Source organism: Panthera leo, chromosome B2, assembly GCF_018350215.1.
Source record: "Panthera leo isolate Ple1 chromosome B2, P.leo_Ple1_pat1.1, whole genome shotgun sequence".
NCBI classification, from domain to species: Eukaryota; Metazoa; Chordata; class Mammalia; order Carnivora; family Felidae; genus Panthera; species Panthera leo.
This window is the reverse complement of record NC_056683.1, coordinates 66164488-66190556: the sequence shown is the minus strand read 5'-3', so window position 1 is coordinate 66190556 and position 26069 is coordinate 66164488. Positions and strand designations below refer to the sequence as shown.

Here is a 26069-nt window from a genome sequence, read left to right as displayed (position 1 = left end):
GAATAAACAGGCCCATCCTTGTGAGGAGAAATTCAGAGCAGCTATGTGAACTGGAAAAAAATCAATCATTGTCCCCCAGACTATGAGTCATAATTTTAGAGAAATGGCACACACACACGCATATACACACACACACGAGGCCAAACCAAGGTACTTTCTGGATAGTTTAATGTCTGTGAATGAAACAGGAGGGAAACGATTTTTACTTAAAACACAAATTAAGGTTATTTTGTTTGCCTGTCCAGGAAAATGTTGTGGTTTCTCAGTTTAAAAAAAAAAAAAAAAAAAAAAAAGGAAGAAAGAGAGAAAAGGAAAAAAAGGAATTCTGGCACATGCAAAAGCTAGGTGTTGCTACTCAGAACTGTGAGAAACAATTTTCCGGGGAGATGCTTTATATTTTGGGCCGTCTCTAAACACTCTTGCTACAGAAAGTATTCATTAGAACTGTAAAGTTTGGGGAAATTTGTATAAACACATTTAGGATTGGGGCAGCTCTCCTGTCCCAATAGGACAGTGGCCCTGGGTGCCCAGCAGTTACTTGAGCCCAGCTCCTTGCCATCCTGGCTTGTCAACAAGCTCCTTCCCCAGTTCTTTGGCACTGGCACCATCTTCAGATGACTCAGGTTTCACCATGACTACACCATAAAAGCAGAGAACTGCCAGAAACTGTTGGAAACAGGGCACATTCAGTCCCTGACAACTTAAAGTTTCTAACCCATGGAGAAAAGTTTTAGATGGTGACTTTTGAATGCGGGGTAAAATGCAAAAGGAAAAGAGGTCAGCAAAGGGATGTCATATGACAAAGTTATGTGCTAAATAAGGGAGAAAGTAGCACCTAGACAAACTGTGGTTTTTGGAATCCAGGAACTTGCCTTCCTCCTTTTCCTGTTCCACCCTTTTTCACCCTGCTGCACAGCTAGCAGAGGTCCCTTATGTCCCTATGTCTCCCACAGGCAGTCTATCTTTAGTGGCCGGCTTCCTGTGCAGGCAGGGCTTGAGGATAGTGAAAAGTGTCTGAGTGGATCCTTGGGTAGAGATCCTGTCCCTAACATAACTATTACCGCTGGTCTAGTCTCCTTACCTCTGTTGTTCAGCGAGGAGGACCGGGGTCAAGTGTGAGCCAAGCCTGGAGCTCTAAATCCGTGCTTCTCAAACTCTAACACGTATGAGAACCACATGAAAATGCAAGTGCTATTTCTGGGATGGGGACTGAGATTCTGCTTTTCTCCAGTATACTGTGGGTCACAGAAGGTCTACAAGGAGAGGCAATTTGGAGGCACTTTGACTTAAAAAGGGATTTGGGAACATGGAGAGAATTCTTTTCAAGCTTCACTTCACGGGGATGGATCAACAAGTTCAGCTTTGTTCTAGAGGCAAGCAGATGTAAGAGGGACTCCAAATGTTGCATTCCAAGAAGACCTATAGAAAAGTTTAGAATGACCTAGTTATTTATTTTTTTAAGCTTATTTATTTAGAGAGAGAGCAAGGGCAGGAGAGGGGCAGAGAGAGAGGAAGAAAGAGAGAATCCCAAGCAGGCTTTGTGGGGCTCAAACCCATGAACTGGGAGATCATGACCTAGTGGAGATCAAGAGAGAGACATTTAACTGACTGAGCCATCCAGGCACCGCTGACCTAGTTATTTTATAAAATTAAATCTGTGCCAATCTTAAACAAATGTACCTCTCTATTTATGCCTTCCTTCTTTCAATACACACTTGTTGAAAAGCTTAATCACACAGAAATTTAGTGATGTAGATTTGCATAGAGATGAAGCTACTATAGGCATGGTACAGAGCACTCAATAAAAATGTTTTACTCCCTCCCTCACTCTCTCTGCCCCTCCTCTGCTCTCTCTCTCAAAATAAACTTAAAAAAAAAATTAAAAAAAAAAAAGGGGCGTCTGGGTGGCTCAGTCGGTTAAGCGTCTGACTCTTGGTTTCGGCTCAGGTCATGATCTCACGGTTCGTGAGTTCAAGCCCCACATCGGGCTCCGCTCTGACAGCATGGAGCATCCCTGGGATTCTCTCTCTCCCTCCCTCACTCTCTCTGCCCCTCCTCTGCTCTCTCTCTCAAAATAAACTTAAAAAAAAAAATTTAAAAAAATGTTTTAAAAGGATTATCTCTGTTCATCTCAGAGGCTTTTTTAATCAATGAAGAAAAATTGAAAATAATCTGAGGCTAAAAATAAGGGATTGGCTTGAATAAATTATGGTATATCCATGCAACAGAACACTGCAAAGTAATTAAAAATTAAGTTCTTGAATTGGAGACTAATTATCTAGAGATAAACATTCATGATATGCTGATGTGTGGATAGAGAACCTGTTTTATAAAACAGAATCTAAATATGATTCCATTTTCATAAAAATAAAGTGTGTTTATGTATACATATATATTATAGATATATGCACTAAAGACAGAGTTGAAGGATATTCACCAAAATGTTATCTGTATCCTGGTAATTACCTGTATCTACCAAATGTTCCATAATAAATATAATTGTCATTTTCATTTTGGAAGAAAACAATAAAATGGTATTGTGTTACTAAGTAGCGAGTAAGGGAGCATCTTAGAAACTCTTCTGAATAAAATTCATGAATTTTAATACTAAAAAAAATATGTGTGTTCCTCCCATGAAAACTGAATGGCCTTTGGCATAAGAATTCCCCAGTGCTCCTGTGTCCCTCCTGACCTATCTTCAGGGTGTGGTTCAATGAGAAAGCAGAACCAGTATGAGACTGATCCTACGCAATCATGGCAGCTGGTGGAGCAGCCATTGCTTCTGTGTCTAGTGTTGAACCTAAAGTTGCTCTAAGTCAGCCGGGGGGGGGGGGGGGGGGGCGGGGGGGGGCATGGGGGAGAGCTAAATGTGGACAAGAACAAGGAAACATGAGGGAGAACTGGAACCCAGGTCTCTCTTAGCACCTCCAACTGTGCTGTCATGGGTAATCTGCAAGAGAAGCTGGCATCTTTCACCAAGAGCTACATATGCACTTAGCCCAGAAGTCAGAAAAGTTCAAGGAGGAGATCTAACAACTGAAAAAACATAGGCCCCATTGCCACCCCATACCCACAAAGTGATTTAGCAGATCAGTAACAATGAGAGCAAGTGGCTCACCTGCCTAACACCTTGCACTGACCTTCAGAGAGTAAGCAATATGGTTTCTGCTTCACTACTGGCTTCCAAGTTCACACAGAACGTCTCTTGCAACCAACTCCAACTCAGAACCATACAGGGAGGGGAATTCTGAGAAATTTAGCTCCATCTTAGATAAGTTGCCACAGTACAAAGCTACCAAAGTCTGTGCCTCATCAACTTGACATCTGTGTCTTATTCCTTTTAACGCTATTAACTTCAAAAAACAAAAAAAAAAAAAACAAACAAAAAAAGACAATAGAAAAGTCATACTTTCACTTAGCATGAGACAACTATCCCTCATACAACCAAACACAACCTACACCTCTTTCCAAAAGGGGATACAAAATTCCTTCAATCATCTTTGGACTTTGTTCATGCCTCATCTAGCTGAATCACATTCTCACTTTGAGATCCTATACAATACCAAGGTATAAGTTAATAGCTACTATTAACACATATGATAAAAGAATGACAGGGAGAAAAAAATATTTGGTTAATATGTACACAAATGTATTTATAGCAAAACAAGAGGGAAGTGCAAATACACTTTGAGAAATGAGGGTACAGTCCTCAGTTTTGCTACTGGTCACATGGAAGTAGATGGTATTTATAAACTACCTTCTTCAACTACATATTTCTCTGCTCTCAAAAAGCACCTAACTTCTTTGCATGGTTGTTTGTGTGGTGAGGTGACCCAAATCTTCATTCCTGAAGGATCTGGGCCATTAGCAGTTCTTCCTATATTGTATTGTTTTCTATTGATCTTAATCATGGGACCTGGGAAAACTAAGAGATGCCCCAGTATATCTTCTGCATTCTAGAAATACTCCAAACTTTCAGTGTGTGGTGGCAACTCCTTGACAAGCAGGATCATTCACTCACTCCTGCCAATAGATAGAGTAACCTCTTCTTTGGCTATTGATCCACTGACATGAGGAGCCCCAAGTGACCGGATAGCAATCTCAACCACCAGTTTAGCTGAAACATTGCAGTCCCCTACTAGAAGTAGTGCTCTCTTGGAAACCGAGACCTCTACACCAGCAGAGCCCAATGTTACTCTGGAATTGGAAGCAAAAATTTCAGTAGTGGATCACTAGAGGTAAAAGAGGAACCACTCTTATTTCCACCCCTTTATTCTCAGACCAGTGAAACTGGCTTTAGGAGAAACATTAGTTGCTGATTTAGAGCACACACCACATCCTAGAGTTCATTGTTCAATTTTTACACACTCAAATTTGTAACATTTCAGAAATATTATATATGAAATTAATGTCAATTTATATACATCATCTATTTGAGACCTATATCGATAGAATGCTGCACAGAACACCAAAATATTCCCTGAGAATTTTTTTACCCAAGAACAGAAAGAAAAAAAAAATCCCTGTCCACTGGAAAACAAGGAATGATATTGAAATTAACTAGGGATAATAATAATGAGACATATCTTTAACTTCCTATATGACAGTACAGAGTTTAAAATTAGAATTCTATGTCCAACCAAAATATCAAACAAGAGTGAAGATAGAATAAAAATATTTCCAGAAATGGAATGGCTCCGAAACTTTGTCTTCCACAAACTCTTTTTAGGAAGTTACTTTAGGAAGACATATTTAGCAAACCAATTTTAAAAAGCCAAGACAAAGGAAGTTGTAAGACTCAGGAAAAAGTATATATAACCCCAAACAGCAATGAAGAAAGAAGTTTCAACAGGAAGAATTCTAAGAATAAGATCTCAAGGGGGGAGAGGGGGAAGGGAGATCTTAATAGAATAGATTAACACGATGGAAAATTGGGGGAGAAAATTGAGACAACAATATTGTAAGATAATGCAATAAAAGGTAAAGTAAATTAGATGCTCAAGGAAAAAGAAAACTGAATAAAAAGGGAAGTATAGCTGTAATTCATTAGTTGGGTCTGCAGTAAACAATAATTACATAATTATGTCGATACAAGCATGGTATATTGATCTATAACTTACAGAATCGACCTCACTAAAGGGAAGGAATTAAGCTTTATTCTGCTTTTCCTATACAAACTGTATCACTGGGTAACTAAATAGTAGATATGGGGACATTTCTCCTTATACAAGTTTTTGAGCTGATAAATGTAAAATGAATATGAGAATTAGAGCAGCACCGAAACACACCCTTAATGAATTAATAGATCTAGACCAGTGCTGCCCAGGCGAACTTTCTGTGATGACAGAAATGCTTTGCATCTGCCCTAACACAGTAGCCATGAGCAACACAAGGTTATGAGCGTTTGACATGTGGCTAGTAAAACTGAAAAACTGAATTTTAATGTTATTTAATTTGAACTAATTTAAATGTAAAAAGCAACATGTGACTAATAGCAACCACCATAGATCATGCAGACCTAAACAATGATCATAAATGCCTACTAAGTATCACAAAAGGAGACATCCAGATAGTATGTCTCCCAGTAGAAGAACCCATACCACCTAAGTGGGCTTGCCAAAAAATTGAATGCGAATCAGATCAAGCCTCTAGATTCGACTACCAATTTGCAAGGAAATATAGGGGATCATATTAAATACTACATGGATGTATTAACAAAATTCAGACCACAGGAAACTTTATAAAACAATCTAATTTCTTCAACAAGTAAATTGCAAGGAAAAATAAAAGAATGGAAACTATGGATTTAAAGGGACTTAAAAGACAACTAATAGCAATATATTATGAAAAATTTGGTTCCATTACAAACCAAAAACCTAAAAAAGAAGTTATTATGTTTCTGAATGGTTGAAATTGTGAATACTGACAAGATAATGGATGATACTTAAAAAAATTTTATTAATTATTTACATTGGGGTTCTATTTTCTTTTTTTGAGTTCTATTTTCTAAAAGGGTGTTTATCTTTTGGAAATACATATTGAATATTTGTGGGTGAAATATTACATCTGGGATTTGCTTCATAAATAACACAGGAACCAATTCAAGACCTATAAGATGGCTATTATAAAAACAAAAACATGGGGCGTCTGGATGGCTCAGTCAGTTAAGTGTCTGACTTCAGCTCAAGTCATGATCTCTTGGTTCATGAGTTTGAGCCGTGCATTGGGCTCTGAGCTGTCAGCACAACTTCAGATTCTGTGTCTCCCTCTCTCTCTCTGCCCCTCCCCAGCTCGTACTCTGTCCCTCTCTCTCTCAAAAATAAATCAACATTTTAAAAAATTATAAAAACAAAAACAAACAAAACAGAAAATAACAAGTATTAGAAAGGGGTGTAGAAACCTTTGTTGAAAGGTGCATTGTGCATTGTTGGTAGGAGTGTTAAATGGTGCAGCCACTGTGAAACATGGTATGGCAGCTCCTAAAAAAAATAAACATAGAATTACCATACGATCCAATAATCCATTTCCGAGCATATGCCTAAAAGAGTTGAAGGTAGGGACTCAAACAGATATTTGTACACCCTTGTTCACAGAAGAATTCTTCACAATAGCCAAAAGGTGAAAGCAACCCAAGTGTCCTTGATGAATGGATAAATAATAAAATGTGATGTATCCTTACAATGGGATATTATTGAGTCTTAAAAAGGAAGGAAATTCATGCTCAGGTTGGGACCTTGAAAATATCATGCTAACTAAGGGAAATAAGCAAGTTATGAAAGGACAAATGTTGTATGAGTTCATTTGTATGAGGTACCTAGAGTAGTCAAGCTTATGGGGATAGAGAGTACCTTCCACTGGTGGTTGCCAAGGGCTGAGGAGAGGGAGGAATGGAGAGTTATTGTTTAACGAGTAGGGAGATTCAGTGTGGGAAGATGAAATAGTTCTGGAGATGGATGGTAGTGGTGGTTACACAACAATGCTAATGTACTTAATGACAAAGACCATTATGCTTAAAAATGGTTAAAATGGTAAATTTTATGTTATGTATATTTTACTACAAAAAGTAACAATACAGGAAGGGATAAGCAGGTGGGGCAAAGATGGAATTATACGGCTGTGAGTTGATGACTGTTGAAGCTGAATGATGAGTATATGGGGATTCATTTTACTCTTCTCTCTACTTCTGTATATGTTCAAAATTTTCCATAATGAAAATATTTTTGTACCAAAACAAGATTTATACGAAGAAACAAAAAAATCAGTTTAAAAGAAAAAAACTAAGGGGCACCTAGGTGGCTCAGTCAGTTAAACATCTCACTCTTGATCTTGGTTCAGGTCATGATCTCACGGTTTGTGGGTTCAAGCCCCACATGAGGCTCTGCACTGACAGCACAGAGCCTGCTTGGGATTCTCTCTCTCTGCCCCTCCCCCGCTCATGTGCACACTCTCTCTCCCTTTCTTTCTCTCAAAATAAATAAACTTAAAAAAAAAAAGGAAAAAACTTAAACAGAAAAATAGCTAATAAAACTCACCAGAAAAATATCATCACAGAGAAAACGAAAATTATGACCAAAAATTGTGTCCTAAATTGCCACAGCCTAAGGAAGATACTTAGGTAAGACTTCAATGAACAGATGGAGAGCCAGTGGAAAGATGAAACTGGAACTAGAAATGCAAGGAAAGAAAATTCTCAGTTTAAAATGACTTCCTCTAGAAAGAGACAATTGTAGGTAATGGGGATTGCTGGGTTTTCTTTTGTTTTTCTACCAAGTCTTGTAGAATTATCTGAATCTTTAAACTATGTGCATATGTAATTGTTTTCACACTATGTGTCAAGATTTTTAAACCTCACCAGTAGTATATGCACACCAAAGGTTAATTGTTACATTGACCTAATACTTTGTTTTGTTCTGTTACCAACATTTTAACTTCTTGGCTTCTCCTTGCTTTTCATTTTCATTGTTCACTTTTGGCACCTGTGTAACCTTAGAAATGAACACTGTATATTGACTACCAAAAAGTGATCCAGTGACTCCCTCTGCCATATATTCCTTTTTCAGAGCTGGAAAGGTAAAATACACCTTTCTAGTTTCAATCCAGCTAGACGTGGCCAAGTGACATAATTCTGCACGACGATACATCCAAAAAAAGACTTGTAAGAACAATTATATATAGGAATATGCATGAATAAATATATATTTGAGTGTGTATAAAAAAAAAAAAAAAAAGACTGCAGAGAATGCATTCTCTCCCTGAATAAAAAAGCAACACCCCAAGAGAGCAGGCCCTTGGCTTGTCTGCTTCCAACCTGCCCAGAACGCAGGCATCAGACCTTGCAACTCAGAGGATGAAAGCCACCTGAGGAGAACAGAAGGAAAGATAGGTACAAGGTACCTGGATCTGGAGCGCACTAGTAAGCAGCTGTAGCAGCCCTAGACTGCTCCAAATGCCTCCTTCCCCATCAGTTCATCTCCTTGTGGGAGGGAATTCCTGAGTCAGCGCCAGCCTGTCAAGCCTTTCCCCATGGGATTCTCCCCTTGGGCGAGGTTGGCAAGCTGTATGGCGAGCCTACTGTTGCCTCAAAGCTCTCCCACTGCCACTTCTCTCTCATGCCTGTCCAGAACATGAAAGGTGATCTTTCACATCCTGTCTTGCCCCCACAAAACCAGCACACCCTTGAGGTCAATGAGAAAGCAAGTTCTCCACCCATTCTTCAATATTTTTTCTTTTGATTACGGCATACATTTCCACTGTCGTATTTTTTTTTAATCTTTCTTTCTTTCTTTCTTTCTTTCTTTCTTTCTTACTTTCTTTCTTTCTTTCTTTCTTTCTCTTTCTTTCTTTCAAGAGACAGAGAGTGTGTGCCCATGTGCGAATGTGTGTGAGCCAGGGAGGGACAGAGAGAGAGGGAGAGAGAATCCCAAGCAGGCTCCAGGCTGTCAGCACACAGCCCATGCCAGGGGCTCAATCTCACAAACAAAGCATGAGATCATGACCTAAACCGAAATTAAGACTTGGATGCTCAACTGACTGAGCCACCCAGGCGCCCTGCCCCCCCCCCCGTCATAGTTTAATCATAAGTTTCATCCAATCAAGCTTCAAGGGATGTTATAAGGATATATTTACTCCCATGTGCTAAAATGTGTTTGCTTATTGAACTTTTATCAAATCACAGATTTTTGGAAAAAGGAATTGTATAACAGAAAAGAATAAAACCTGTGTAAATAGCATTACATAAATCTGTTTCTAATATATTTAGAATATAAACCAAGTATTCAATGTACAAAAATAAAAATGATTTGAAATGGAAACAAAACAGAAATGAGTCACGAAGCCAACCATATCCTTGGGTTTGTAGTGCCTAGTTTCTGGAGGCTGACCTGCCTCCAGATCTTAGTTTCAGTTCATCCATAAAAGCTAGACTTGCTTTTGTCATGCAGTTCCCACCTCAGGACTCAGCCTGAGCCTGTGTGCATTCATACATATTTAGCTCATTTTGGCTTCTGCTCCCCTCCCAGGGTCAGCTGGCCCAAGAGCCACACAGCTGCTGTTCTCAATTCCTTGCTTTCACTGGAACCAAATATATACTTTGACTCCTATAGGGCCTGGTACTCTACCACCATTGAACTAGTCTCTTACAGAAAGATGACATTTTCATTTTCAATACGTTAAAAAATCATATATTAATGAGGACTTCATTCAGATGCCTCTTTCAGTTACTGAAATAATTTATTATTGCATACTACCTTTTTTCCCTATTAATTTTTCCTTCTTCTATTTATTTTTTTATTTATTTATAGAGAGAGCAGATGCAAGTGGGGGAGAGGGGCAGAGGGAGGGAGAGAGAATTTTAAGCAGGCTCCATACTCACCGCGGGGCCTATCACAAGGCTCGACGCAAGGCTCGATCCCAGGACTCTGGGATCATAACCTGAACTGAAATCTAGAGTCAGACGCTCAACTGACTGAGCCACACAGGTGACCCTCCTTTTCTTTTTAAATTAGCTAGGCACAACCCATGGATCAGGACCACTGGATACTTCATCAAGAATTCTTGGGCTTTAGCTGGGAGGATGGCCTGCCAAGAGAGAGAAAACAAATTGACTTAGGTATCCTGTATGTCCCGAGGAGTCAGTGTAGCAGAAGTTTATTGAAGACAAGGAACATGGCATGCTCTCCTTTTGCATGAGCAAAGAAAAGAAATGAGCAGGGTTCTTCTTCAAAAGTCAAGATAAGATGCCTGCATTTCCCTTCATAGAGATATAGCATCAAAGAGAATTGGAGCTACAGGATTTCTACACAAATGGTGGGTCAACCTTCTCAGCCATGGCAAGGGGCCAGGACGATGCAGGGAGTACTGTTCCTTCTACTCTCTTTTGTACACACAGGGAGTAATGGATAAATAGACAGTGTGTCTCGTCCAAGAGTGGCCAAAGTTGAGAAAAACCCAACTGAGAGGGTTTTGTGGTTTGGCTTTGTTCCTTTCTTTTTTTAACTTAAAAAATTATGTGACAACTCCTGACAAGTTCAACACCTACCTCTTTGTTCTCTCCTCCATTCTCTTCCTCTCCCTCACTAGATATTTTACATTGTCTGTCCAGAAGCAACCATCATCGTCATTTAGAATACACCCTTCCACTCAGTACTCATACTAGTAAGGTTGAGTACATCTTCACATATTAATTTTCATCTTCTATAAATGGCCTCATGAGATCTTTTCTCCCGTTTGTATTAGGTTGTCTTTTTCTCACAGATTTGTAGGAACTTTATGTGTGCTGGACTGAAATGTTATCCTAATGTATAAGTTACAAATATTTCCCTCAGTCTCTCTAGTTTTTGTTTATTCTCTCCTCTGTGGTACAGAAATTTGTATTTATGGTATGGGCAAATTTGTCACACTTTTATTTCATGGACTGTGCCTTCTGTTAAAAAATAATCTCTTCCTACTGCAAAGTCAAAAAGATATTCTCCCATATTTTCTTCAAGTAGTCTTAAAGTTTTTTTCACGTCTAGATTTTTAATCCATAAAAATTTTTTCTTTGCATACAGTGTGAGGAAGGTATCTGATTTTACTTTTCCATAGGAATCCACTGTCCCAATAAATGGGTTAAATAATGATTCTTTGTTTAATTGATTTGTATTGCCACCTGAACAGACTTTTAGTTCTTCAGTATTTTGTCTGCATTTCCTTCTATAGTAACAAAAATTTTAACTGGAAACCTGGGCATTCAGACTTAAGTACATTTCCCAGCCTTACTTACAGCAGAATGTGGCCATGTTCTGGCCAACAAGTTGTTAGAGGAAGTAGTGTATGCAAACTTCAGGAAATGTCCCCAAAGGGAGGAGACATACCTTCTTCCTTCCTAAACCTCTTTTCTTCTGGTGGAATACAGACATGTTGGCTAGAGCTGGAGGAACCATCCTGAGCCATTAGTTGAGTTTAGGAAATTTGGCCATGCACAGTGGTATAAAAAGTTATAAGAAGTGGTATAAAAAGTTGCTCCCTCACTTCCTCTGCAATAGGTGAGAAAGAAATACACATCTATCCTGTTTAAGCCATTGCCATTTTGAGAATTCTGTCTCTCACAGAAAGAAATTCTAACTAATATATTTATATCAATCTGCCACAAATACTTCAGTCTATTTCTAAGCTCTCATTTCTCTTCTACTGACCTATTTATCTATCATTGGACCAGACACCATATGCTTTAATTAATATAGTTTTATATTAAGTTTTAATGTCTAATATGTAAATCACCTCTCCTAGTTCCTTTTCAGAATTGCTTTTGGCAGTTCTTTGACTATTACTCCTCCATATTGACTTTAGAGTCTGTCTAGTTCCATGGCAGAAAGTGTTGTGGCATTTTTATTTGAATTTCATTTAACCTATAGATAACTTAAGGAGCATCAACACCATTATGAAATTGAATGTTCCCATCCATGGGCATGGTATAGCTCTAGATTTATGTTTTTATGTTTTACAATAACATTTTTTGCTTTTTCTCCATAAAGGTCTGCATATCCTTTGTCAGATTTATAGTCCCTGGGGCGCCTGGGTGGCTCAGTCGGTTAAGTGTCTAACTCTTGGTTTCAGCTCAGGTCATGATCTCACGGTTTGTGATGTGAGTTCGAGCCCCATATCGGGCTCTGTGCTGACAGCTTAGAGCCTGGAGCCTGCTTCTGATTCTGTGTCTCCCTCTCTCTCTACCCCTCTCCCACTCATGCTCTGTCTCTCTGTCTCTCTGTCTCTCTCTCTGTCTCTCTCTCTCTCTCTGAAAAATAAATAAACATTGGGAAAAAAAAGATTCAGGGGCGCCTGGGTGGCTCAGTCGGTTAAGTGTCCGACTTCAGCTCAGGTCATGATCTCACCGTCCGTGAGTTCAAGCCCCACGTTGGGCTCTGTGCTGTCAGCTCAAAGCCTGGAGCCTGCTTCAGATTCTGTGTCTCCCTCTCTCTCTCTGCCCCTCCCTCACTCATGTTCTGTCTCTGTCTCTCAAAAATGAATAAATGTTAAAAAAAATTTTAAAGATTCATGGTCCCTGATGTTATTGTAAGCGGTATTTTTTATTGCAATGTTTAATGGGTTACTGATGGTATAAAAAATACCATTAATTTTTGTGTATTAATCTTATATTCAGCAACCCTGCTGAACTCTTATTTGTTCTAAGAGTTTGTCTGCAGAGTCTCTTGCATTTCCTATTAATTACTTTCCATCAAGTAACCATAGAGATGTGGAAAAAGTAGAGTTGAATTGACTCAATGGTGACAGCATCAAGAGTCTTGAAATAGAAGAGTAGTATAGGCAAGAAGTTTGGATGCTAGCAGTAGAGACAAGCCAGTAACATGGTGACAGGATGAACAAGGCAGAGTTGGAATTCTGAGCAAGAATACAAGCTACCACTCTTGAGGGGTATATGTTAGCACTGGAGCCAGAGATAGGGCCATGAAACACAGGAGTTGAGGGAAAGGAGAGTAGAGTCTAAGAAGATTCAAGAATCATAGGCAGTAACTGAACCAGACAACATCACTCCCATAGAGATCATTTAAGGCAGATCAGTTTGGGCCAAAAATAGACTTTGTCCAATCTGAAGAAACATGGGGACAAAAGTTGCTCTGTCTTAGTTGAGACACTGAATGCCACTATGGGAGTCAATACCATTGCTAAGCAGGAAGGTGTATGGCAGAAAAGAGAAGAACTGGATCCCAACCAAGGATGGATGACTGGAAGCCACTTTAGACTGAAACATTTTGACATCTCATAAACACTGAAAAGAGAGGTAATTTTGTCAGGGCTGCAGTGTCTCTCCAGAGCTTGTAGTTAATAAGCCCTTCTTTACAATTCTCGTCACCACTTCTGAATTCTGTAATGTTTTACATTTTCATTACAGGGTTATGTGAATTTTAATAAAAGGCTCAGAATATTACAGCAACGCCTCTGAGTTCTAGATGTCTGTGTAAAGGGCCCTGAAATCACATTAGGATAGTTAGGAAACAGCTCTACTATCTGGAATAGGATTCTTACTCTTTTCAACCTAAAGGTCTAAAAGCAGAGGGGTGCCTGGATGGTACATCAGTTGGTTAAGCATCCAACTCTTGATTTTGGCTGAGGTCATGATCTCATGGTTCATGGGTTCAGGCCTCACATTGGGCTTTGCACTGACAGCGCGGAGCCTGCTTGGGATTCTCTCTCTCTCTCTCTCTGCCCCTTCCCGGTGGGCACATCGTCTCTGTCTCTCTCTCCCTCCCCCCCCCCCTCAAAAATAAATAAATAAATACATAAACATGAAAAAAAAATGTTAAGGTCTAACAGTAAAAATCAGGAGGGATGGTAACTGGGACTACAGGTCCATAAAGTGATAGATGCCAGAACTCATTTGACTTTCATTCTGAATCTAGGAAAAGCCTGCTGCAAATGGTTACCACCATGCGAGTGGCCAGAAAAGTAGCCAGACTTTTAACAACCTCCAGAGACCCAGGGTGCTGCCATTCTGCATCAGCCTGCCACCTAGTGGTCATAGCAGTTTATGCAACATGTTACTAGAGTCACCACATGATCTACCTCATCCTTTTCTGTGCCTCAGAGTCCACGCTTCCTGGGTCAAAATAAGGGAAAAAAGGGAAGTAGACATTCCTGTTACAATGTGACATGGCAATAAAGTTATTGATAAAATTATTATGGCAAGATGTTTCCAATAATAAAGAAATGTAACTCTTATACTTGTTATATAATTAGGAGTTTCCTTAAAACAACTGTTTCAGGGTGCAGGGGGGCTCAGTCAGTTAGGCATCTGACTTCAGCTTGGGTCATGATCTCGTGGTTTGTGAGTTCAAGCCCTGTGTCGGGCTCTGTGCTGACAGCTCAGTGCCTGGAGCCTGCTTTGGATTCTGTGTCTCCCTCTCTCTCTGACCCTCCCTTGGTTCTCTCTCTCTCTCTCTCTCTCTCAAAAATCAACATTAAAAAATAAAAATAAATAAAAATAAAAATAAAACATTTGTTTCAATGTTACTTGCTTAAACATCAGTGAAATAGACTATCAGTATCCTCAGCTTATGCCACAGTTAGATGATTGGCTCAGCCTTGTAGAATGCTATGAAGGACACAAAAAATGAGACCACAGAGATTTTAGGATTACCATACTGATCTTGAGTAGTCTTATATTCATCACTGTAGACATCAGGGTGGACAAAAGAATTTCAATTTCCTTCAATAAAAATTGAAGATAACCTCAAATAATGCCAAGCTCAACCTTAGAACAAAAGGATCCTAAAAATACCTTTCACTCATACTTCTTAGAGACTGTAAGTAAGACTAGGTTACTTCTTTAAAAACCTGTAAGTAAGATTAGGTTATTTATTCCAAAATATTTTCCATTGTATTTAGACCTGTGGTATGAAAAGAGGTTACTCTGAACCAACACCAGGGACTCTCAGGATAAACTTGAATGATCTCCCAACTTCAGGTCTCTCCAGAAATAGCAGCTGTAGGGAACAGCAAGCCACCAGGCAGACTCTGGAGTAGTGTTGAGTAGGAATTTCAGGCCCAGGCCTAAATCTGGAGCCCTATTCATGCAAAGTCATCTGGGATAGGGACCATTCATGGCCCTTTCATAGCTTTACCTCTAGATTATATGCACTCAAAAAGCATCATCAACCTTGGGAATGCAAGCTGGTGCAGTCACCCTGGAAAACAGTATGGAGGTTCCTCAAAAAACTAAAAATAGAACTACCCTATGACCCAGCAATTGCACTACTAGGCATTTATCCAAGGGATACAGGTGTGCTGTTTTGAAGGGACACATGCACCCCCATGTTTATAGCAGCACTATCAACAATAGCCTAAGTATGGAAAGAGCCCAAATGTCCATTGATGGATGAATGGATAAAGAAGATGTGGTATATGTATACAATGGAGTATTACTTGGCAATCAAAAAGAATGAAATCTTTCCATTTGCAACTACGTGAATGGAACTGGAGGGTATTATGCTAAGTGAAATTAGTCAGTCAGAGAAAGACAAAAATCATATGACTTCACTCATATGAGGACTTTAAGAGACAAAACACATGAACATAAGGGAAGGGAAACAAAAATAATATAAAAACAGGGAGGGGGACAAAACAGAAGAGACTCATAAATATGGAGAACAAACTGAGGGTTGCTGGAGGGGTTGTGGGAGGGGGGATGGGCTCAATGGGTAAGGGGCAGTAAGGAATCTACTCCTGAAATCATTGTTGCACTATATGCTAACTAATTTGGATGTAAATTTTAAAAAATAAAAAATAAATTAAAAAAGACACCTTTGAGATAGTTGGAAAAAGTGAATTTGGACTGGACACTAGAAGATATTATGAAATTATTGATAACATTTTCAGATGTGATAATGGTATTGAGATTGTGTTAGAGAATGTCCTTATTGTTAAGAGAAGCATAATAAAATATTTAGGAAAAAAAAAAGTATCATCAACCCAAAACTCCATGATGATGATAGTCTCTAATTTGGAATCAATCAGTGCTACCCTCTCATATATTGGAGTTTTGTTTGTTTTTACTTTTTGTTTTGGTTTTATGCCATAAAAATTTTTCTCTACTTGCTGACTGTAAATCATTTATTAAAATGAGCCCAGTTTAAGATAATGCTTAGTAAAAAACTGATCTCACATGTTTAAGTGCAAAAAAGGGAGGAAAGGAAAATACACATGAAAGGGCATCTCTCTTCCTCACGATTTAGGAGGATAGGAATCAGCATTCATGGAACACTACCCTGCTCTGGATATTTTGCCATCTTGTATATTACTTAAACCTTCAGATAAACTTATGAATTTGAGAAGGTAGTACCTAGGTTCAGATCCTTCCTCAACACTTACCATCTGTGTCCATGAGCAAACTGCTTACCATCTCCAAGCCTCAAGGTCCTTGTCTGTCAAATAGAGATAATACCTGGGAAGAGCCATAAAGATAAAGAACCTGGCACAGGAAACCACCCAATAAACTGTAGTAGACATTAAACTGAAGCCAGGTATTAATTCCATTTTATGGATGATAAACATGTCAGTTCTAAATTGTTTTAAAACCATTGCAACTCAAAAAAAAAAAAAAGAGGAATAGCAAAAATCTACAATTAGAGCCATATCTAGAAACCATAACAGCTATTGTTCCATTGATTACTACAGAAAAGAGAAAGAAATGCGCTAGCATTTTTTTAACTTTTTTTTAAAGTGTATTTATTTTTGAGACAGAACGAGCAAGGGGGGTAGCGGGAGAACAAGTCGAGGGGTGGGGGGATCGTGTGCAGAGAGAGGGAGACAGAGGATCCAAAGCGGGCTGACAGCATACAGCCCCATGAGGGCCTCGAACCCACAAACCATGAGATCATGGCCTGAGATGAAGTAGGATGCTTAACCAACTGAGCCACCCAGGCACCCCTCTTTCTCTTTTTTTTTTGTAGATTTCTTTGAAGTAGTCTCTATACCCAACATGGGGCTCACACTCACAACCCCAAGATCAAGAGTCACGTGCTTTCCCAACTGACATAGCACTTCTAAATTCTACTTTCAGGATACCCAGGTTTGTTTGTTTTACACATACTGGGTTTATAATGAACTATCAGAAAAGAAAAGATTTATTTTTCCCTACTTTTCTCCAGCTCCTGTCAGAAAAGTTTTCAAGTTTCCTAAGATTTGAGCAAATAATTGCTAGTGCAATTTTGTTTCCTCAAGATAGCTGAAACTATCTCCAGCAATTCCATTCATTCTCAAGGATCCAATTACAAGAATGCAGGGTTTCCTTAGGCAACACTGAAGTTCCATGTATATTTCTGTGTGATGCTTTGGTATTGTTTTTGTATTCCTTTTGAACTTACACAAGATCCAAATTATTACACTGTTAATAAGTTAATTAATATACATCAACCCTGGTCAGGAGACAGCAGAAGGAACTATTCCTATCATTTGCAATGTGATAAAGAACTTAAAAGATCCCTTATGTGTAGGAATTGATCTGAGCAGCACCAGCAAGTTTACCTAGACTGAGGGACAGTTTCCATAGAAATACTAGGCATCTTGATAACAATTTATCAATCCCAAAAAATATATATGACATGGGAAGTTTAGCGATAAAAATACGCATTAGATTTTATGGTTTTCACTAAATGAAATATTTTATTTTTTTTTAATGTTTATTTATTTTTGAGAGAAAGAGAGACAGAGCACAAGTGGGTGAGGGGCAGAGAGAGAGAGGGAGACAGAATCCCAAGCAGGCTCCATGCTGCCAGCACAGAGCCTGGCGCGGGGCTTGAACGCACAAACTGTGAGACCATGACCTGAGCCAAAATCAAGAGTTGGACTCTTAACCAACTGAGCCACCCAGGTGCCCTTAAAAATATTAAATTTCAGTGTTAATATGTAAAATATAGTAGAATCTTAAAGCCTTTCCATCCAATACAATCTTTTGTATGTGTTCTCTTCAAACATGAAGATGATGACACAAAATCTCTATCAAAAAGCCATGTACCTTACAATCATGATTTATCAGAATGTGGAAAAATCCACAAAATAAATGGCTGGTTTCGTTAGCAAATAAATGACTTGACAAGAGGAGACAGGTATAGAACTGTTACAGAGGGGGAAAAAAGAGACACTTAGAAAGTTCAACATTATATGTCAATAGGGGATTGCAAATCTAAAAAACAATGAGATACCTCTACGGACCTATTAGAATGGCTGAACTCCAAAACAATGACAATACCAATTGCTGGTGAGGATGTGGAGCAACAGGTACTCCCATTCATTGCTGGTGGGAGTGCAAAATGGTAGTCACTTTAGAAGACAACTCAGTGGTTTCCTACAAAACTAAACATACTATTACCATGTGATCCAACAACCGTGCTCCCAGGTATTTACCGAAATGAGCTGCAAAATGAAGTCCACAGAAAAACCTGCTGAAGTGGGGTTGGGAACAAATGGTCAAGAAAGAATTCTTGAGACGTGTTATAGTGCAACTTAGTAAGTTTATTTGGGTAGCATGGAGACAGGACCTGTGGGCAGAAAGTGCTGTCCTTTTGCTGTGTGAAGCTGGTAGTTATATGCTTAGTGCTCAGGGGGAGGGGATATGCAGGGAGTATTAGATGATAAATGTCTTCTTCGAATTTCTATTTATAAAACTACTTTTGCAACATTTCTCTGGCGCTTATAATTCAGCTTGATATTAACTATCGGTGAAATGTACAGGAAGTCATGAGACCCTTTAAGAATATAGCAGCCAGTACCTATTTGGTCCTTAATGAAACTGCAGGGTCAGCCTTCTGGGCTGAAGGTGAACCTTTTTCTGCTTCTATGCCTCATTACTGTAATACGTATTTATAGCAGCTTTATTCATAATTGCCAAAGCTTGGAAGCAACCAAGATGTCCTCCAATAGGTGAATAAATGAATTATGACACATCCAATACAATGGATTAGTATTCAACCATAAAAAGAAGTGAGTTATCAAGCCAAGAAAAGATGTAAAGGAATCTTAAATGCTTAAGGAAGTTTGCCTGTAAAGACCTCATATTATATGACTCCAACTATATGTCACTCAGGAAAATGCAATATTATAGAGACAGTAAAAAGATCACTGGTTAAAAAACTAAAAAAAAAAAAAAAAAAAAGGTAAAATAAAATAAAATACCATTGGTTGCCAGAGGTTGGGAAAGAGGGGTCGGGGAATAGATAGGTGGAGAATGGGGACTTTTTTTGGGCAATGAAACTATTCTGTATGATACTGTAATGGTAGATACATGACATTATGCATGTGTCAAAATCCACAGAACTGTACAACACAAAAAGTGAGCCCCAATGTAAACTATTGACTTCAGTTGATAGTAATACATTGGTTCATCGATTGTAACAAATGCACCAGTGCAAGATGTTAATAATAGGGGAAACTGGATGGGGTGAGCAAGATTGAGGAGTGGGGCTAATATGGAAACTGTCTATGCTTTTGTTCAATTTTTCTGCAAACTTAAAACTGCTCTAACAAATAAAATCTAGGGGCACCTGGGTGGTTCAGTCAATTAAGCATCCAACTTTGGCTCAGGTCATGATCTCATGGTTTGTAAGTTCGAGCCCCACATCAGGCTTTGCTCATAGCTCAGAGCCTGGAGCCTGCTTTGGATTCTGTGTCTCCCTCTCTCTCTATGCTCCCCCTCTCAAAAGTAAATAAACATTAAAAAACAAAATAAATAAAATCTATTAACTTTCTAAATAAGAGAGACATATACACATATCGATGAATTTCAGTTAAAATTATTTTATTGATTTTGATTCTAACTAAACGTGCTATAAAAAGATATCTTTGAGACAACTGAGGAAATTTAAATATGGATGAATGATAGATGATATTAAAGAATTACTGCACGATTTGTTTTGTGTGATCATGGCATCATTATTTTTTAAGCCCTTACCTGAAATGTATGAAATTATATCTGGAATTTGCTTAAAAACACTCCAGTGGTGGGGCACCTGGGTGGCTCAGTCAGTCGAGTGTCTGACTTCAGCTCAGGTCATGATCTCATGGTTCATGGGTTTGAGCCCCACATCCGGCCCTGTGCTGACAGCTGAGAGCCTGGAGCCTGCTTCAGATTCTGTGTCTCCCTTTCTCTCTACCCCTTCCCCACTCACACTCTGTCTCTTTCTCAAAATCAAATAAACATTAAAAAAATTTTTTTAATAAAGAAAGAAAGAAAGAAAGAAAGAAAGAAAGAAAGAATAAAATAGTCCCATGATGGGGTGCTTGGGTGTCTCAACAGTTGAGCATCTGACTCTTAATTTCAGTTTAGGTCATAATCTCACAGTTTGTGAGATTGAGTTCCATGTCAGGCTGTGCACTGACCGTGTAGAGCCTGCTTGGGATTCTCTCTCCTCTCTTCTCTCTCTCTCTCTTCTCTCTCTCTCTCTCTCTCTCTCTCTCTCTCTCTCTCTCTCTCTCTCTCTCTCTCTCTCTGCCCCCCACCAAGATAAATAAATAAATAAACATTATAAAATAGTCCAATGATGGTTTTGGGGGAAAGGAGGACCAGGGGACACAAGTTGGTAGAATGGGAGATAGATGAAACAAATTTGGCAAAATATTGGTAATCATCAGAGTTACATAAATAGTCAATTGAGGTTTATTATTCTATTCTGTCCACTTTTGTGCATGTTTGAAGTTTTTCACAATGAAAAGAATTTTTGGCATGTACTTTAAAATGTTTTTAAGGATTGTGCTGATCTGTTTCCCTCATAACTAAAGGGCATAGGAGACTGGATTAGAACATAGTCTAGGTTTTCAAATAGGACCACCTGCTACACAGTGATGAACAGGGACAGGGTGGGAATGATTGGGTGGTAACTGGTATTCTTTTTCAAATGTTGTACTTGCAAACTAATCCAAACATAGGGGACTTTCCTTAAATCTGCATCACAGCATTCAATTTATACATTCCTTTGCCTAAGTAATCAGAAAAAAGCCAACAACAAAAAACCTGAGACACAGCTGAAGCTATCACTGAAAGTTTCTTCCAAGCTTTACAAAGGTATAAAAGCGTTAACTTCCTTAAACCTGCATCATAGCATTCAATTTGTTCATTCCTGTTCCTTAACTTATCAGAAAATGTCCACAATAAAAACAATGACTCTGAGATACAATTAAAGCTATCAGAAGTAATGAGGTCAGCGGACCGGCACCTACTCCAGTCCAAACCTGCTCCACTTTTTTACAGCTCTCTATGTGTATACTAAAACTGAGCTTTGTTTTCAAAAATATCCTTTACAGGCCACTTGGTACTTTCTAGGACAAAGTGTCTTTAAAAGTTCTTTTACCTTTGTTTGTTTGTTTGTTTGTTTGTTTTCGTATTCATGTCCATCAGCCTTCTAATCCTCTGGGGTTCCCTTTTCCAATCCTTGGACTTGATAGAATCTAGCCTCCTTAGTTCTAACACTACACCCTCTCTAGCATAACAATTAACTCCACCCTCAGACCCTTCCCATTGATGATGGGTTCAGATGATGGGCCAAAAAACTGACTAACACCTAAGCCAGGCAAATTTTAGCACCCTAAGAATAAGTTACATAGGTGATCCACTGGAAGACGGCATGGGGTCTGGAAAAATACAAACACACATTCTAATCCTTGTGCTTAAGTAAATTCCTCTGTCTGAGCTCAGGTTTCCTTAGCTATAAAATGAGAATATTGTTACCAAAACCTACGAAATCTTTGAAAATTAAATAATATGTGTGTTACCATCGTGTCTGACACATAACAGGTACTGAGCATTAGTTTCTTCTGTTTCCTAATACATTGGACCAAAGTGGTGGTAGGTGTGTTTTTACCACAGGTTCTAACTCATAAGCACTGTTGGCACAGGGTTGTTTTAAGAAATTAGCAACCCTGGGGCACCTGGCTGGCTCAGTCAGTAGAGCATGTGACTCTTGATCTTAGGGTCATGAGTTCAAGCTCCACATTGGACATAGAGCTTACAATACAATACAATACAATACAATAAAAAAGTAATATAAAATGAAATGAAATTTAAAAAGAAATTAACAACCTTAGTTTCTGCCCTTACTCTGATCATCTTTTCTCCTTCAGGCAAAAGTCCTTCCCATGGCTCCACCTTCTACTCCCTGTATCCTTGTATCTTTTTTTCCTTATCAATTCACTGATGCCCTCCTCCAGGAAGTGTTGTATGGGGTCTGCCTCTGCTGACAGTACAGTAGCTAAGCCAACAGTTTGGTTACATGACAGGCAATAATGTAACAATAAATCAAGAGGCTACTGGGATTTTTTTTTTCCAAATAAACACACATTAATGTAAAAGGAAAGGTAAATTTTAACAGATTTAAAAGCTTTTCTCCAGTTTTCCTATCCCTCAAAATACTTTGGAAACTTTCCCCTAAAACTGTCTTAAGAACCTATTCTTAAATTTCTCTCTTATAAAATCTCATTATTTTATAGCCACCTCTTGTAAGTTAAAACTGAGACCTGGTTTAAGTGCTTTCTTTTATATGTAAGGATGGCACTACATAGCTCATTAATTATGTGTCTTACTATTGGCTTTTATTTGGGGCTGGGGATTGAATCAATCACATTCTGCAGATTGAGTTTTCTTTTTGTTGTTGTTATTAGATTTCTATTCTTTGCTATTTTTTTGTATGTTTGTTTGTTTGTTTGTTTGTTTCCACAACATTAAAAGGGGTCTATTGATAGAACTGGAATCATCTCACCAACTGATTTGCAGATTGCAATTTTTACTCCTAAGGAACTTATTTAGAAAGATAATCTAAACATAACTGCTTGTCCCCACTTAAATTACTGGAAGAGAAAAACCAGTAAGTGTTCCCTATTAATAGAATACATAAAAAATGAAAATTCAGCTATCCCTCGACTAAAGGATTAATCATAGTCTCTCTAAAAATAGCAAACTTGCATGTGTCATCTTAAATATGATTGGCTTTGTATAAAACTCTAGAAATACATCCTTTGGAAAAATAAGGTATTGCTGTACTAATAGCAGGTTATCATGATGCCCTCACACTTATTAATATCAATATTCCATTGATCACAAATTTTGTTTTCTGTTATAAAATAACAAGTTATTTTCTAAGCCAGTATATCTTTCCTTACTCAGAATGAATGTATGTGTGGACAGAATTCTGACCAAAAGGGTTACCAGGAAGGGCTGACTCAACAGAGCTGTGGCTTCACATATTAGTTAGAAGAACAGATTTGAACCTTAATCTTCTAATCTGCCTGAGTCATTCAATTTCAAGTTGCTTTGCATGCACTTTTAGCTTATTTCTGAAGGTCATTCTGTTTCTTGCGCTTCTTGTGTGTTTAGCCAGCTGATTTACTATCTGCCCCACTGATATTTCACAACACTTGCAAAATTTGGTTTACTTTCCTTGAAGTTAAAGAGATAAAACTATGACATATCTTCTTTCCAAGTATTTAAATTTTATGTATCAGCTTTTTACAGGCTTTTCCCAGAGGCAACATTACTCATAGCTTTTTTTTTTTTAATAAAGCTGCTTTTTTGGCTCCCCTACAACAAGGCAATGAAAGAAGATTGATAAAGAAAATATCATATGATTTGTAATCAGCATTTGACAACTTCACATACTATATACCTATCATTGAAATGACTTCTACAACTAAGTGAAACTGTACCCAAAAGTTTTAAGATGGAAAGTTAACATATAAAATGTAGAAAATTAAAGGAACTATGGAGACTTGTGGTCCTAGGATTTGAATACCAGAAAAGGCAATAACTCTGAATTGTAATAGTGGCTTTCACTGATCTTGAACAAATCACTTCATTCAATTGCCATCCATTCATTCCCCTCTTTAAAAATGTTTATAATAATACCCACATCTGTGGATATGTTCCAAGAATTACCCAATTATTAGGTTATAAAGCACTAGGAAATTTTAACTCTGCTGTGAAAACAATTAAGTGCATGCTAGCATATAAACATGACAGAAAACTGCATATTTACCTGTCTTATTTTGTTTATGTCTTGATCACTATCTGAGGACATCTGACAGTACAGCTGCCTAAAGTTAACAGGATATGGGAAAGTATGTCCAGACTATCCATTTTCTAAATTCCTTCCTAAAAATATTATTGCTCTTCCTCTGGAATATATTAATCATATACCACTTGCTCTCTAGAAAATATAAATAAAAACTACATCCTCTAACTTTCATAATTGTTAGAGAAATATTTATACTTCTCTTGGACGATAATTGATAAATGTTTCCTTCGAGGTACATCTTACTCAAAAACTCCTTGAATGCAGAAACCATGTTTATACATCTTGTAGACTCCCATAGCAACCAGGAAAGGGCCTCTCACATAATATGAAGCTCCATAAATATTTTTTTCATAAATACTTCTTAAGCTGTTCTCTCTGCTTAGGACGGGGAATGAAAAATAAGTAAGACAAGGTTCCTGTTCTTAAGCAATGACACATATTATCATACTGTCTTAGATAACTCTAATACAATTTGCTATAATAAAAAATGGAAAAGGGAGAGATTGTTAAGAAATCAAAGCTGACATTTTAGTCTAAGGACAAATAACTCATTATACACAAAAGAAGCAAATAGGTAGAGGGAATAACACAAGGAAAAACATTGTACATATAAGGTTCAGTGAGTAGTCCAATGTGTAAAGCATAGAGCAGATGGCAGGAAGTGGTAGATGAGACTAGAAACAGGGTCCAGTTTGTAAAGGTCTCGCGTTGTATACCAAAGAATTTGGATTTTATCCTAGAGACAAATGGTCTTCAAAGTGGGGTGCACTCACCCAAGAGCATATGTAAAATTATTCCAGGAAAAATCACAACATCTATTTATATTTATCTTTTCTCATCCTTTTACATTTTGAGTGTTTGATGAGCGTAGTTTGTGTGTGTGTGTGTGTGTGTGTGTGTGTGTGTGTGTGTGTGTTATAAAGAAAAATACATGTGTTGGGTGCATATTCATAATTTTTATTGATGGAGTACACAATCAAAAATGTGAAGACCTAGGCAATAAGCTACCACTGAAAGACTTTTTTTTAATTTAAAATTTTAAAAATCAGATTTATATCTTAGAGAGATAACATTGAGGTACATATAGATGATATAGGAAAAAGAATTTTTTTCAGCCTTATTGAAATATTATTGATATATAGCATACATAAGTTTAAGGTGTTCAATTTTGATATGATACATGTATATATTGCAAAATGAATATCACAATAGTTAACACTTCTATCCTATCACATAATTACCTTTGTGTGTGTGTATGTCTGTAGTGATTACTTTTAAGATCTACTCTCTTAACTACTTTTTTTAAAGTTTATTTATTTATTTAATCTCTACACCCAACATGGGGCTCAAAGTCACAACCCAGAGATCAAGAATCATGCACTCCTCTAACTGAGCCAGCCAGATGCCCCAACAACTTTTAATTATATAACACAGTATTATTAATTATACTCCCATGCTATACATTACATTAGAATTTATTGTTATAACTGGGAGTTTGTACCCTTTGACTGACATCTCCATTTTCCTTACTGCCCCCAGCCCCTGGCAACCACCATTGTACTATTTCTAGGAGTTCAACTTTTTTAGATCCTGCATATATGCAAAACATACAGTACTTGTGTTTCTCTGTGTGACCTATTTCACTTAATATAATGCCCTCAAGGTCCATCCATGTTGTCACAAAAGACAGATTCCTTTCTTTTTATGGTTAAATAATATTCCATATTCTTCCACATTCATATTCCATACTCACTTCAATATTCCATTTTATATATGTTACATATCACATTTTCTTTATCCATTTCTCTGTTGATGGCTCCTTAGGTTGTTTCTAGATCTTGGCTATGGTGAATAATGCTGCAAAAAAAAAAAAAATGCTGCAATGAACATCGGGGGTGCAGATATCTCTTTGAGATAGTGTTTTCATTTCCTTCTGATATATACACGGAAGTGAGATTGCTGGATCATATAGTTCTGTTTTTAATTTTTTGAGGAATCTCCATACTGTTTTTCACAGCA

At 37.9% G+C, this 26069-nt stretch overlaps 1 protein-coding gene across 3 annotated transcripts in view; it reads right to left on the bottom strand.

Annotated features, from left to right (window-relative positions):
• Positions 1 to 26069, bottom strand: part of CD109 (CD109 molecule) — a 176008-nt gene that overhangs the window by 137552 nt on the left and 12387 nt on the right. For all 3 annotated transcript variants that reach the window (XM_042939173.1, XM_042939171.1, XM_042939172.1), the window contains exons 2-3: positions 25804 to 25907; positions 9872 to 10077 (exon numbers count right to left, since the gene is read on the bottom strand). The gene's annotated coding sequence lies outside the window, so the exon portion shown is untranslated. The remainder of the gene's footprint in view (positions 1 to 9871; positions 10078 to 25803; positions 25908 to 26069) is intronic.